This window comes from Giraffa tippelskirchi, chromosome 1 (assembly GCF_054371585.1).
Source record: "Giraffa tippelskirchi isolate mGirTip1 chromosome 1, T2T-mGirTip1v1.2.pri, whole genome shotgun sequence".
Classification (NCBI taxonomy): Eukaryota; Metazoa; Chordata; class Mammalia; order Artiodactyla; family Giraffidae; genus Giraffa; species Giraffa tippelskirchi.
The window spans coordinates 120,325,984-120,338,888 of NC_137275.1; the positions used below are offsets into that span (position 1 = coordinate 120,325,984).

At 35.9% G+C, this 12,905-nt stretch overlaps 1 protein-coding gene and 1 pseudogene across 2 annotated transcripts in view; one reads left to right on the forward strand and one right to left on the reverse strand.

Annotated features, from left to right (window-relative positions):
• LOC145507381 (uncharacterized) overlaps nt 1-12,905 on the forward strand; it is a 71,785-nt gene that overhangs the window by 20,476 nt on the left and 38,404 nt on the right. The window contains exons 2-3 of one of the 2 annotated variants that reach the window (XR_014054826.1): nt 1,247-1,351; nt 8,532-9,749. The exons of the other annotated variant lie outside the window; for it this stretch is intronic. The gene's annotated coding sequence lies outside the window, so the exon portion shown is untranslated. Of the gene's footprint in view, nt 1-1,246; nt 1,352-8,531; nt 9,750-12,905 lie in introns of those variants that run through there. 2 annotated transcript variants of the gene reach the window in all.
• LOC145507361 (olfactory receptor 10AG1-like) lies at nt 8,695-11,013 on the reverse strand (annotated as a pseudogene).

Here is a 12,905-nt window from a genome sequence, read left to right on the forward strand (position 1 = left end):
GTGGTTTTTTTTTTTTTTTTTTTTGCATTTTTGTGTATGTTTGTTTATGTGAATGTGAATATGTTCAGCTGAGGTTGCCCATATTCATTAAGTACTTGTCCTTTGCTATAGCTAGATTTTAAGTTTCTTGTGATATTCTATACATCTTTCTATGGAGTATATAGTATATTTTCTCACAAAAGCAATTTCTGAATTTATTGAATAAATCTTGATTATTTCTTTACAATAGTCCCCAAGATGTAAGCGAGGATTTCTACCCAAAATTCAGAACAACTTCATGTATCCTCCTGTTTTATTTACTTATTTAATTCAGCATAGACTGTAGTACTTGGATACTGATTAAAATTGCTTGTTGAAAGAATCATCAATCTTTTTAGACCAGTACAGTTCTAGTGTACCTTCTGTAGAGCGTGTGTGTGTCTAGAAATTATGCTCTTTTCACTCACTCTTGTAGGAGTTGCAAATTACATCATTGTTTTCAGTATATCATACATAACTTCCATGGTATGTGTTAACTGATCTGAAAGTTCACAGAGACGAAGCCACTGCAAAGAAGAGACATAACTATATCCATATTCTAACAATTTTAAGTGAAGACGAGGGTCAACATTTCAGCTACAGAAATGTAGACACTCACATGGGGCAGAAGGAACAGTCCATCCAAAACTTGAGCATCCCAAGGAATTCCTTTTCCCTAGGAAAAGGAAAGCTAAATATGAATCTATTTTATCATCTACAATATTTCAGACTACTTATATATATATATTTTTTACACATAATATATATTAAGGATCAGAAGGTATTTAAACTTAACTTATTATTATAGAATTTTCCCAATGAAAATGTGATTTTAAGAAACATAAAAATGCTTTGACTGAGTCTTTAAAATGATTAGAAACGGGGGTCTGATAGGTGACATTATTATGATATGATTTTATGTGTATAAGACTATGAAACAGTGCCTATTTTTTTCACTACCTTATCCTGACACCTTTATCCATGTTTATTCACCTATTTAATTCAATGTAGAGTGTAATACTTGGATACTGATTAAAATTGCTTGTTGAATGAGCCATCAATCTTTTCAGTCCACTATGCGTCATGCCCTACATTTGATGAGTTAACCTCTGTCTTCAGAAACTACCGTCAGTTTGATTTTTTTTTCTTTTATTGCATCTTCTTTTTATATAAGGTTTTCTCTCATTTTTTGGACTTCTGTCTAAATTATTCCTTTCTGTTCAAGTAGGATAGTACATTTGAATATCCCTAGGTCAAGAAGGTTTCCTGGAGAAGGGAATGGCTACCCACGCCAGTATTCTTGCCTGGAGAATTCCATAAACAGAGGAGCCTGGTGGGTTACAGTCTATGGGGTCGCAAAGAGTCAGACATGCCTGAGCCACTAACACTTTCATTTTTTCACACAGGGTAGTACATTTGAAAATCATACTGAAACTCAGGTTCAAAAAATAGCCAGAAGAAGTCAAAAAACAGAATTTGCAATCAAAAATACAGTGTTCTTAATTCATTGAAATATTTTTTTTATTCTTAACTTTGCTTTTCTTTGTCAAATGGAGCAAGATTTTATGAATCTTAAGTGGAATTATCAATGTAAAATCATATTTAAAGTAAGAAATATTAAAGCTATTCAAATCCTACCCAAGTTACGCTTAGTTTTACAAACTCAATCTCATCAAAATTTTTCTTCTCAAATCTTGCAATGTCCCAGCTGGTTTCCAACTTCCGGAAACCTTTAGATACTACTACTACTACACTCAGAAAGAAGAACCACTAAATTGTTCAGGTTATGTAGCCGCTTTTGTTTTTATCCAAATAACTCATGTTTGCTTTCCTGGTCTTTCCACTGTGTGAGGATTATAATAAGCATGTACATTATCTATCATTAAAATGTACATGGTGCTATTGAAAGCAAGTTTGTAAAATCAAACTGAAGATAGGAAATAAAAGTCTAAAATTGGTGACTCCAGAAGTCTAATTCCTTGTGTGCTGCAGTCCATGGGGTCACAAAGAGTAGGTCACAACTTAGCGACTGGACTGAACTGACTGAACTGAATTCCTTATTTAAAGTTTCTAAAGATTAAAATGAAAACATAGCAAAATCTCTTTCATATTGTCAGATTCAGTTTCCATAAAAGTTATTTTTAACAAACAGGATTTGATGTAAATAGGGTGCAAAATCCTTTTAATAAAGTTCATTTACTATCTTATCCCTTAGTTATATACAATTAATTTTAATGAGATATCCCCAGATTTAATACATGCAAACTTCTTAAATACATACTTAACACATAGCAATCACTTAATAAAGGTTAGCATTTAAATTATTATGATAGTGATGCAGAGGTAGGTAAACTTTGATATACTGGCCCACTATATTATAAAGTACTTTTGTAATTGTTTATTTGATAATATAATGATGTGGGTCAGAAAAGTAAAAAGGCTATCTGAATCAGGGTTTTGAAATTAAACAACAATAACAACAAAAGTTTCCTTGCTAAATTTTCTGAAATGAGTGTTTTTTGCCTGATGTTACATATAAATAGGAACATTTAAAACTAAATTCAACATTGGACAAAAATGAGGCATGCTTACCTGTTTATATTAAAGTCAAATATAATCCTTACCTTTATTAATTGAGTTATTGAGTAAAAAGCTGATAGAAACTGTGAGGGTTTTTTTTTTTTTTTTTTTTTGGCAATTAGGTAATTCCTCATACCAAGAATTTGATACAAGGCTTAACCGCCCTCTAAAATATCTTCCATCTTCGTAACAAATAGGGCTCTTTAAATAGGAATTATTCTTACCCTTGGGATCAGCTTCTTCCCCAGGTCACTTCCTAATTGAGCTAAACCTTTCTGCCTGTCTCTCAAGAAGTTTGGTACAACAAGCAAAATCATACCTGTCTATACCACTTGTTCTATTAATTATTTCTCTTGCTGTATTTTGTAATTATTATGATATATTATTTTTATAAAATAAAGATAGTATAAAAAGATGTAAATATACAATGTCTTACAGGGAATTTTATTTTTCTGATATTCAGTATTCTATAGTAAGAAATTCAGGACTGTCAGGGGCAGTTGTGTCATCTTCAATATAGATCTTCCATCTCTCCGTCCACATGAGCTAGGTAGTCCTTATCGCCTCCCAGACTACAGGCGGATACAAAGGAATGCTCACTTACTCCTTTTTAGATGTACAAACTGGAAACAGAATACTGAATTTCCAGGCATGATCCTTCATATCAACATTAGTTACAATATCACACTAAACTGGAAGAGAGGACGGAAATATTTCTAGCTGTGCTGCCATATCTCTGGCCAAGACTCCCATTTCTATCAACTGTGCTCAGTTGTCACAAACTAAAGCTCCAAGAACTTACTGTATTTTTTCCTCATCCAAAGATGCCCTCAAGTTAATTGTGGCAACTCTCAGTACAGAGACTATAAGGTACAGTATTGTCTGTACCACACACCACAAACAAACACACACAGACACAAACTTACAAAATACAATGGAGAAAAATATTAGATTTAACTATAGGAAGTAGAAATAGATTTATATTCTTATGAAGATTAATAAAGAGATAATTTAGAAATCTGATGCCCTGCATTGAAAGCTATTCAAAAGTTATATATATACACACCAATTTTGAATTATATCATTTTGTAATTTGTTTTATTTAACTCTAACAATTGAAATACATGTGTAGCATAATCTCCTTTTTGTTTTCATTTGCATTTTGATAATGACTAATGACAGTGACTATCCTTTATGTGATCATTTGACTTCTGCTTATCTGCTTTAGTAAAATATCTGTTTAAGAGTTTTGTATATTTAGTGGACATTTATATTACTTCCATGTCCTGCTTGTTGTAAGTAGTGCTGCAGTGAACATTGGGGTCCATGTGTCCTTTTGAATTATGGTTTTCTCAGGGTATATGCCCAATAGTGGAACTCTTGGGTCAATGGCAGTTCTTCCTTTTTAGTTTCTTAAGGAACCTCCATACTGGTCTGCACAGTGGTTGTATCATTTTAAGTTCCCACCAACAGTGCAAGAGGGTTCCCTTTTCTCCATACCTTCTCTAGTGTTTTTTGTTTGTAGATTTTTTGATGATGGCCAGAGAGCTAGTGGGAATCTGACAAGGAGCTCAACTCAGTGCTCTGCAGTGACGTAGATGATGGGATGTCAGGGGTTGGAGGGAGGGGACGTAGCATACATATAGCTAATTCACTTCATTATACAACAGAAACTAGCACAATATTGAATAGCAATGATACTCCAATGAAGGAAAAAAGAAAAATCTTGTATGCTGATGTTAGATTGCTTCTTTTCTTCCTGTCGGTTTTGAGAGTTCTTTGCATAATCTTTCTATACATTTCTTATGTGAAATGTGTGACTTTCAAATATTTTCCTTTTTAGCTTGTATTTTCTATTTGGGCTTCCCTGATAGCTCATGTGGTAAAGAATCTGCCTGCAATGCAGGAGACCTTGGTTTGATTCCTGGGTCAGGAAGATTCGCTGGAGAAAGGATAGGCTACCCACTCCAATATTCTTCAGCTTCCCTTGTGACTCAGCTGGTAAAGAATCTCTCTGAAATGAGGGAGACCTGGGTTTGATCCCTGGGTTGGGAAGATCCCCTGGAGAAGGAAAAGGCTACCCACTCCAGTATTCTGGCCTGGAGAATTCCATGGACTGTATAGTCCATGGAGTCACAAAGAGTAGGACACAACTGAGCGACTTTCACTTTCACTTTATATTTCTGAAGACGATTAGGACAACTTACTCTTCCTTTAGAGATCTTTCAAAAGCATTTTGCTGACTTTATCTTCATGATAAAATTTTAGATGTAGGAGCTTATTAAGACTGTATGAATATTCAAAACAAAAATAGATTGAAAATAAGTACTTATCAGTACATATACAGGCATTATTAATAATGTCTCTTGAAATCATTTTTATCTTTGGGCTACTATTTCAAGTAATGATGGAGGGGTCATACTTGTTATGAACCAAGTTATAAGAAAAGTTCAAGGCCTGCAGGTTTAACAATGCTTTTACATGTCAGAATTATACAATAACAAAATTGATTACAAAATGAAATATTATTTAAAATGTAAGAGATTTGTCTAACAGTTGCTTTCAGATCATCAAATTCCTTGCTGTGGAATATCATAATTATGAAAGCCACACTTACAGAAACATGCAATTCTTTTATTTGAAATATCAATAGGTCATTCCAGGGCCTTTCTTACTATTCTTCCCATTGACATTGTGGATATATTAAATTCTTGCAAAATGCTTATGAAATGTGTCTATATTCACAGCTGTCTACATCCACAGAAGTTCAGAAATTGGATGAAGTTGGGTTGAATGCACACACAGAAAAGAAAAGCACACTTCCCTTGGCACATCCAAAATGTCAGTCATAACCCACACATTAAAAGTATTAAAACCTGATACTATTCAGCTGCTAAAAGGAATGAAGTGATGTCATTTGCAAAAACATGGATAGATCTAGAGATTGTCATACTGAGTGAAGTCAGACATAGAAAGAGAAATATCACATGATATCATTTACATGCAGAATTAAAAAAAAAAGATGTGACGAACACACTGCTATATTTAAAATAGATGTTGAATGAAGACCTACCTACTGCACAGGGAGTGCTGCCCAATATTATGTAACAATGTAAACAGGGAAAGAGTTTGAAACAGAAAAGGTACATGTATATGTGTAAGTGAATCACTTGCTTTACACATGACATTTTGTGAATTTAGGGAACAGCACTATTTCCATGACATTGTGATTCCTGCTTTCCTAAATTTCAGAAACAAAACTACTATCGTTTTCTCCATCTAGATCGTCATCTTCATCATCACCATTATAATCCTCATCCTAGATTACATTACAGACTATAAATAAAAGTATATAAACATACTAAACATTTAATTAGAAGGTATATATGCATATCAGTTCAGTTCAGTCGCTCAGTCGTGTCCGACTCTCTGCAACCCCATGAATTGCAGTACGCCAGGCCTCTCTGTCCATCACCAACTCCTGGAGTCTACCCAAACCCATGTTCATCGAGTCGGTGATGCCATCCAACCATCTCATCCTCTGTCGTCCCCTTCTCCTCCCGCCCCCAATCCTACCCAGCATTAGGGTCTTTTCCAATGAGTCAACCCTTCGCATGAGGTGGCCAAAGTATTGGAGCTTCAGCTTCAACATCAGACCTTCCATTGAACACCCAGGATTGATCTCTTTTAGGATGGATTGATTGGATCTCCTTGCAGTCCAAGGGACTCTCAAGAGTCTTCTCCAACACCACAGTTCAAAAGCATCAATTCTGTGGCACTCAGCTTTCTTCACCGTCTAACTCTCACATCCATACATGACCACTGGAAAAACCATAGTCTTGACTAGACGGACTTTTGTTGGCAAAGTAATGTCTCTGCTTTTAAACATGCTATCTAGGTTGGCCATAACCTTCCTTCCAAGTAGTACGTCTTTTAATTTCATGGCTGCAGTCACCATCAGCAGTGAATCTGGAGCCCAAAAAAGTAAAGTCTGACACTGTTTCCACTGTTTCCCCATCTATTTCCCATGGAGTGATGGGACCAGATGCCATGATCTTAGTTTTCTGAACGTTGAGCTTTAAGCCAACTTTTTCACTCTCCTCCTTCACCTTCATCAAGAGGCTCTTTAGTTCTTCTTCACTTTCTGCCATAAGGGTGGTGTCATCCGCACATCTGAGGTTATTGATATTTCTCCCGGCAATCTTGATTCCAGCTTGTGTTTCTTCCAGCCCAGTGTTTCTCATGATGTACTCTGCATATAAGTTAAATAAGCAGGGTGACAATATACAGCCTTGACGTACTCCTTTTCCTATTTGGAACCAGCATATATGCATATAGACACTATGAATAAAATGAATAACTAAACCTAGTACGTCATATTTACTGCCTAGATATTTAAGGAAGCAAATGGACTGAGAAGTGAAATATAACTAGCTTCACGATATTGCCTTATACACATGTGTACTATTATAACTAAAACAACGAAAGAGCATAACTGTCCAAAGAACTGCCAGCAGAATTATTCTCTAAATGAGTTGCTGATTGTGTGTGTGTGTGTGTGTGTGTGTGTGTGCACTCAGTCGCTCGGTGGTATCCGACTCTTTGGGACCACATGGAGTGTAGCCCACCAGGCTCCTCTGTTCATGGAATTTCACAGGCCAGAAGACTGGAGTGAGTTGCCATTTCCTATTCCAGGGGATCTTCCTGACCCAGGGATTGAACTCGTGTCTCTTGCATCTCCTGCACTTGCAGGCAGAATTTTTACCACCCTGCCATCTGAATGGAATTGGGAGGATACCTGTTAATGATTCTATTGACAGATGCTCATTTTCCTTGTAAATATCAGTTCAAAGGTTTAAAAATTATATCACTTAGAGAAGGCTAAAAATATGGAGGACTAGGCAAGGCACACTAATGTAAACGCAATTGTGGAAACTTTGTGTAATTCTGAAAAGAACTTCTAACATTTTCTTCATATTAAAAATGCATATATTTTATTTTTAAAATATGAATTACATTGGGGTAGTTTGGAAGGCGTGATGAAATAATTCAAAGTAGATTATTTTGGGGTCAAAATTGGTACATAGAATATAGAAATATGTACAAAGTAAAAGTGTTGAGACAAACAGGGAGATACTTCTATAACATGCAATTAGGAAAAGTGCTCACTACATGAAAGATTTTATTTTATTATGATTATTGAAGTAAGTCCTCATGAGGGTACAGTGGGCTGAATAAACATACTCCTAGTGTCTAATGATTCTTTGAAGTTTCTAGATTTTGCCCGAAGTCTGACATAGGGCAAGGTAATATGCATTAGTTTATTCATTTGTTCAATTCCTCCTTCAAATAGTCATTACTTGACTGCTACTGGTCAGTTTCCATGCAATTGAATCAAAAAATGCCAACAATAGAATTGGAAAAATAGAAGCTGTGATTTAGGTAAAGAATCTTGCATGTTTTAAGGTATATTTAAGCCAAAAGTCTTAAGAGCTTGAATTCTGTTTTTTCATAAAGTATGTCATGAACATTATTCTTTATTCACAATAAAGGATTATTAAGGTATGAAATATTGAAGACACTTTGACTAATTAGCCCGCCAGGCACCTCTGTCCGTGGGGATTCTCCAGGCAAGAATACTGGAGTGGGTAGCCATTCCCTCCTCCAGGGGATCTTCCCAACCCAGGGATCGAACCCAGGTCTCCCGCATTGCAGACAGATGTTTTACCATCTGAGCCACCAGGGAAGCCCAATAAATATTTAAGCACAGACAACTGTGGATTATTTTAAAATATCTAAAAGTACCTTATAAGCTAGAAATAGTTAAGTTTTTAAGGGAAAATATAGATATTTAAAATCTTTCTCTGATAACTGTGCGACAGACAGCTAAAACATTTATAAATATACTCATCACACTATATTTATGTTTTCAGTCACTCAGTGGAGTCCAATTCTTTGTGATCCCATGGACAGCAGCGCGCCAGGCTTCCTTGTTCATCACCAACTCCTGGAGCTTGCTCAAACTCATGTCCATTCAGTCGGTAATGCCATCCAACCGTCCTGTCCTCTATCATCCCATCTCCTCCTGCCTTCAATCTATATTTTAAGTAACAATTTTCTCAATGCTGCAATCACATCCTTGTTCCGAAGGCTGTATATCATGGGATTGAACATCGGAGTCACTATGGTGTAGAACAGAGAGAGGAGTCTGTCAGTTCCTGCAGAATGACTGGATTTGGGCCTTAAGTAGGTAACGGTAGCAGATACAAAAAATAAAAGCACAACCAACAGGTGAGAAGAACACGTGGAGAATACTTTGGCTCTTCTGGCTGTTGGCAACCTCAAAATAGTGCAGATGATTTTACTGTAAGAGGCCAGTATTAATATAAAAGGCACTGCAGCAACCAGCAAAACTACTACATGGACTGAGAGCTCATGTGCAAAAGTGTCTCTGCAGGCCAGCTTCAGAATGGGGGGAATGTCACAGAAGAAGTGGTTAATCTGGTTCGAATGACAGAAACGCAGAGAGAAGATCTGGCACATTTGCCCTGTCTGCACTGGGATTCCACTGACCCAGGAGCCCACAGCCAGCTGGAGGCACGTCTTTGGGGTCATGACCAGGGGATAGTGCCGAGAGTCACAGATGGCCACACAGCAGTCATAGGCCATCACCGCCAGCAGGAAGCACTCAGTCATTCCGAGGATAAGGAAGAAGCACATTGGGCAGCACAGTCCAGGATAGATATTCTTCTGTCCTGAGTCCAAAGGTTCACCAGAATCCTAGGCAGAGTGACGGACACGTAACAGATTTCCAAGAAGGAAAAGTTTGCCAGGAAGAAATACATGGGTTTGTGCAGTGCTGGGTCAAGCCTAGTTAGTATTATTATGAGACAATTTCCAGTTAAGATAATGACGTAAATGATGGAGAACACCCCAAATAATAGCCCTTGGAGGTTTCGAAGATCAGAAAACCCAAGTAGTACAAATTGTATCACTGTGGACATGTTGTCTTCTGCTTCCATCTCTTCATATTTCATCTGTGGGAATGATTCAATCAGAAATATCGTTATTTCATTTTTTCACTTTTGTTTCCTTATGTATAAACAGGATGCTATATCCTCTTATTTTCCCAGTTCCCTATAAAAACAAAACCTATTACTGATAAAATGTGTGACAGTATAGTGAAATATATTTTTCATTAATATTAAATATATTTTTAAGAAAATAAATCTCTTCAGTCTCTTTTATCTATCATGGGTTATCATATATTTTTTTATATCTAAGCTCATGTGTTTATAATGTATATGTCTTCAATTAAACAACAAAAAATGCAAAATATGAATTTGTATTCAGTTCTATCAGTCATTTCCTTATTCTGGCTGATCTGTTTTGCTCCTTACCTCTCAATTCTGTTTTTAATCATTATCAATGTGAAAGTAATTTGGTTGCACAATTAAATTATTTGTAAGCCATCTAAGAAATTTTTAGGGGCAACTGCAGTTATTTTTTTAATTTTTTTATTTTTTAATGGAAGTATAATAGCTTTACAGAATTTTGTTGGTTTCTGCCAAACATTGACATGTAGTTAATTTTTAAAGTGATAGTTTACCTGCTGCTGTTTACTTTGGACATTTGCATATTTAGGCCATTTTATCTGAAAACAAAATTCACACGTTGACCAATCAGTATTATGGGATGATAAATATCATGTAATAATATTTAAAATGATGCATTTCAATGTAGGGTCTATAAAAACAGCAGTCATAATTTATATTCAGATTTTTCAGTCAGAAGAAAAGGAACTAAACTCATCTTCCTGTTCAGGAACTCTAGAGGTAAGAGGCATGTTCATCTATCACTTCTGTTCAAGCAAGCAATTCCAACAAGAATGTTCACCCCTCACACACTTATTTTAAGAGACATCAGCCCAACTCACCTCTGAAATCTTCCTAAATTACCCGCTTCTTCTATAATTGCTATTGTTCTGCTAACCATTTAATACATTCGTTCCTTTTTTTGTTATGTGTGTGTCTGTTAGTTCAAGCATGAGAATGCATTGAACAGAGATTGCCCATCTTTATGTTATACTTTTCTTACTGCTATAATTAGATTATAAATTTATTTGGATATTCTATACATTTTTTGTACAAGGCTTAGCATATCTCTTCCAGAAAACTTGATATACTAACTGCTTGAATAAATTAAAAGTGAATCAGTTTGATTGTTATTTTTTCAGAATAGTCCCCAAGGTTTAAGCAAAGGTTCCTACCCCAGATTCAGACCTTTTCTCCCCCTCTCTCCTGCGAGAGTTCCACCATGCCTTCAGTGGTGTGTGTGTACGAGAGTTGCTGTTATTCAGTGGCCAAGTCCATCTCTTTGCGACCCATGAACTGCAGCATGCCAGGCTTCCCTGCCCTTCATTATCTCCCTGAGTTTGCTCAAACTCATATCCATTGAGTCAGTGATGCCATCCAACCATTTCATCCTCTGTCGCCCCCTTCTCCTCTTGCCTTCAATCTTTCCCAGCATCAGGGTCTTTTCCAATGAGTTGTATCTTTGTATCAGATGGCCAAAATATTGGAGCTTCAGCTTCAGCATCAGTCCTTCCAATGAATATTCAGAGTTAATTCCTCTAGAATTGGCTAGTTTGATATCCTTGCTGTCCCAGGGACTCTCAAGAATCTGTGTTAGAAATTATACTCTTTCTACTCACTCTTTCACAGTAGCAATTATTTCATTGTTTTCAGTATGTTGTGTGTAACTTACATACTATGTGTTAATTAATTTGAAAGCCAGTAAATCCCTGCAAAGGAAACACACCTATATCCATATCCTTAAAGGATAATAAGTGAGGACAGTGGTCAAGTTTCAGCTACAAAAATGTAGAGATACATGAGGCAAAAGCAACAGTCCATATAAAACTTGAGAATCCTGAGGAATACTATAACTTAGAAAAGGAAATTTAAGTAGAAATTTCTTTTACCATCTACACTATTCCAGACTATATACATACTAAGGAACTGAAGGTATTTGAACCTTGCCTCATTATTATACAATTCTCCCAAAGAAAATGCTATTTTAAGAAATATAAAAATGCTATAAATGTGTGGTTAAAAACGATCAGTAACAAGTGACTGATAGGTGATATTACTAAGAAATGGTTTCATCTGTATAAGTCTAGACAACCATGAATATTTTTTTACTACCTCATCCTGACACTTTAACCATGTTTTACTCACCTGTTTAATTCAATGTAGATAATAGCACTGGGACACTGATTAAAACTGTCTTGTGGAATGAATCACACTTTTTTTTTTCAACTAGCTTGTATCATCCACCTACATTTGATGAGCTAACCGTTGCCTTCAGAAACTGTCATCTGCTTTCTTCTTATCGTATCTGCTCTTTATGTAAGGTCTTCTCACAATTCTTATTGTTCCCCTCTCTCAATTATTCCTACTGTTCAAGTAGTGTAATGCATTTGAAATGCATACTGAAATAAAATATTTCCAGAAAAAGAAAGAACAACAGAACTTGATAGCAAGACTGTAGTGAAATCTTGTTTTGCCTCAATTTTTATTTGTCAAATGGAACCACATTTTATGACTGTTAAGTGGAATTATCAGTGTAAAGCCATTATTTGCAAAGTAAGAAATATTATAATTTTTCAAATTCTATCAAATTGGACTTATCTTCAAAACTTTAAGTGTTAGTTGCTCAATCGTGTCCGACTATTTTGCCATCCCATGGACTGTAGCCTGCCAGGCTCCTCCGTCCAAGGGTTTTTCCAGGCAAGAATACTGAAGTGGGTTGCCATTTCCATTCACAGGGATCTTCCTGACCCAGGGATCGAACCCCGGTCTCCTGCATTGCAGGCAGACTCTGTGCCATTTGAGTCACTAGGGACCACACTTCTGAACTCTATCTCACCAAAAATTTCCCTCAAATTATGCCACATATGTTCTGGCCTCTGTGACTTCTAGAAACTGTTGGGTCCTTCTATTATACTATTCAGAAAGAAAAAAAAATTAGCTAATTCAGCTATATGTAGCAACTTCTTTTACTCAAATTACTCAATTTTTTTTTTATATTTCCACTAAAACAATGATTTCCTTTGCTGTGGGGGTTATTGTATTAAGTGTAGGTGGTATGTCATAATTCATTTATTACTATTGACAGCAAGTTTATAAAATCGAATTGAAGACAGGAAATAAAATCTAAAATTGATGAATGAAGTACAGAAACCTTTTTCTTTTAAGGAGAATTCTCCAAAGACAAAAAGAAAACCTGGCAATATATATTTAATA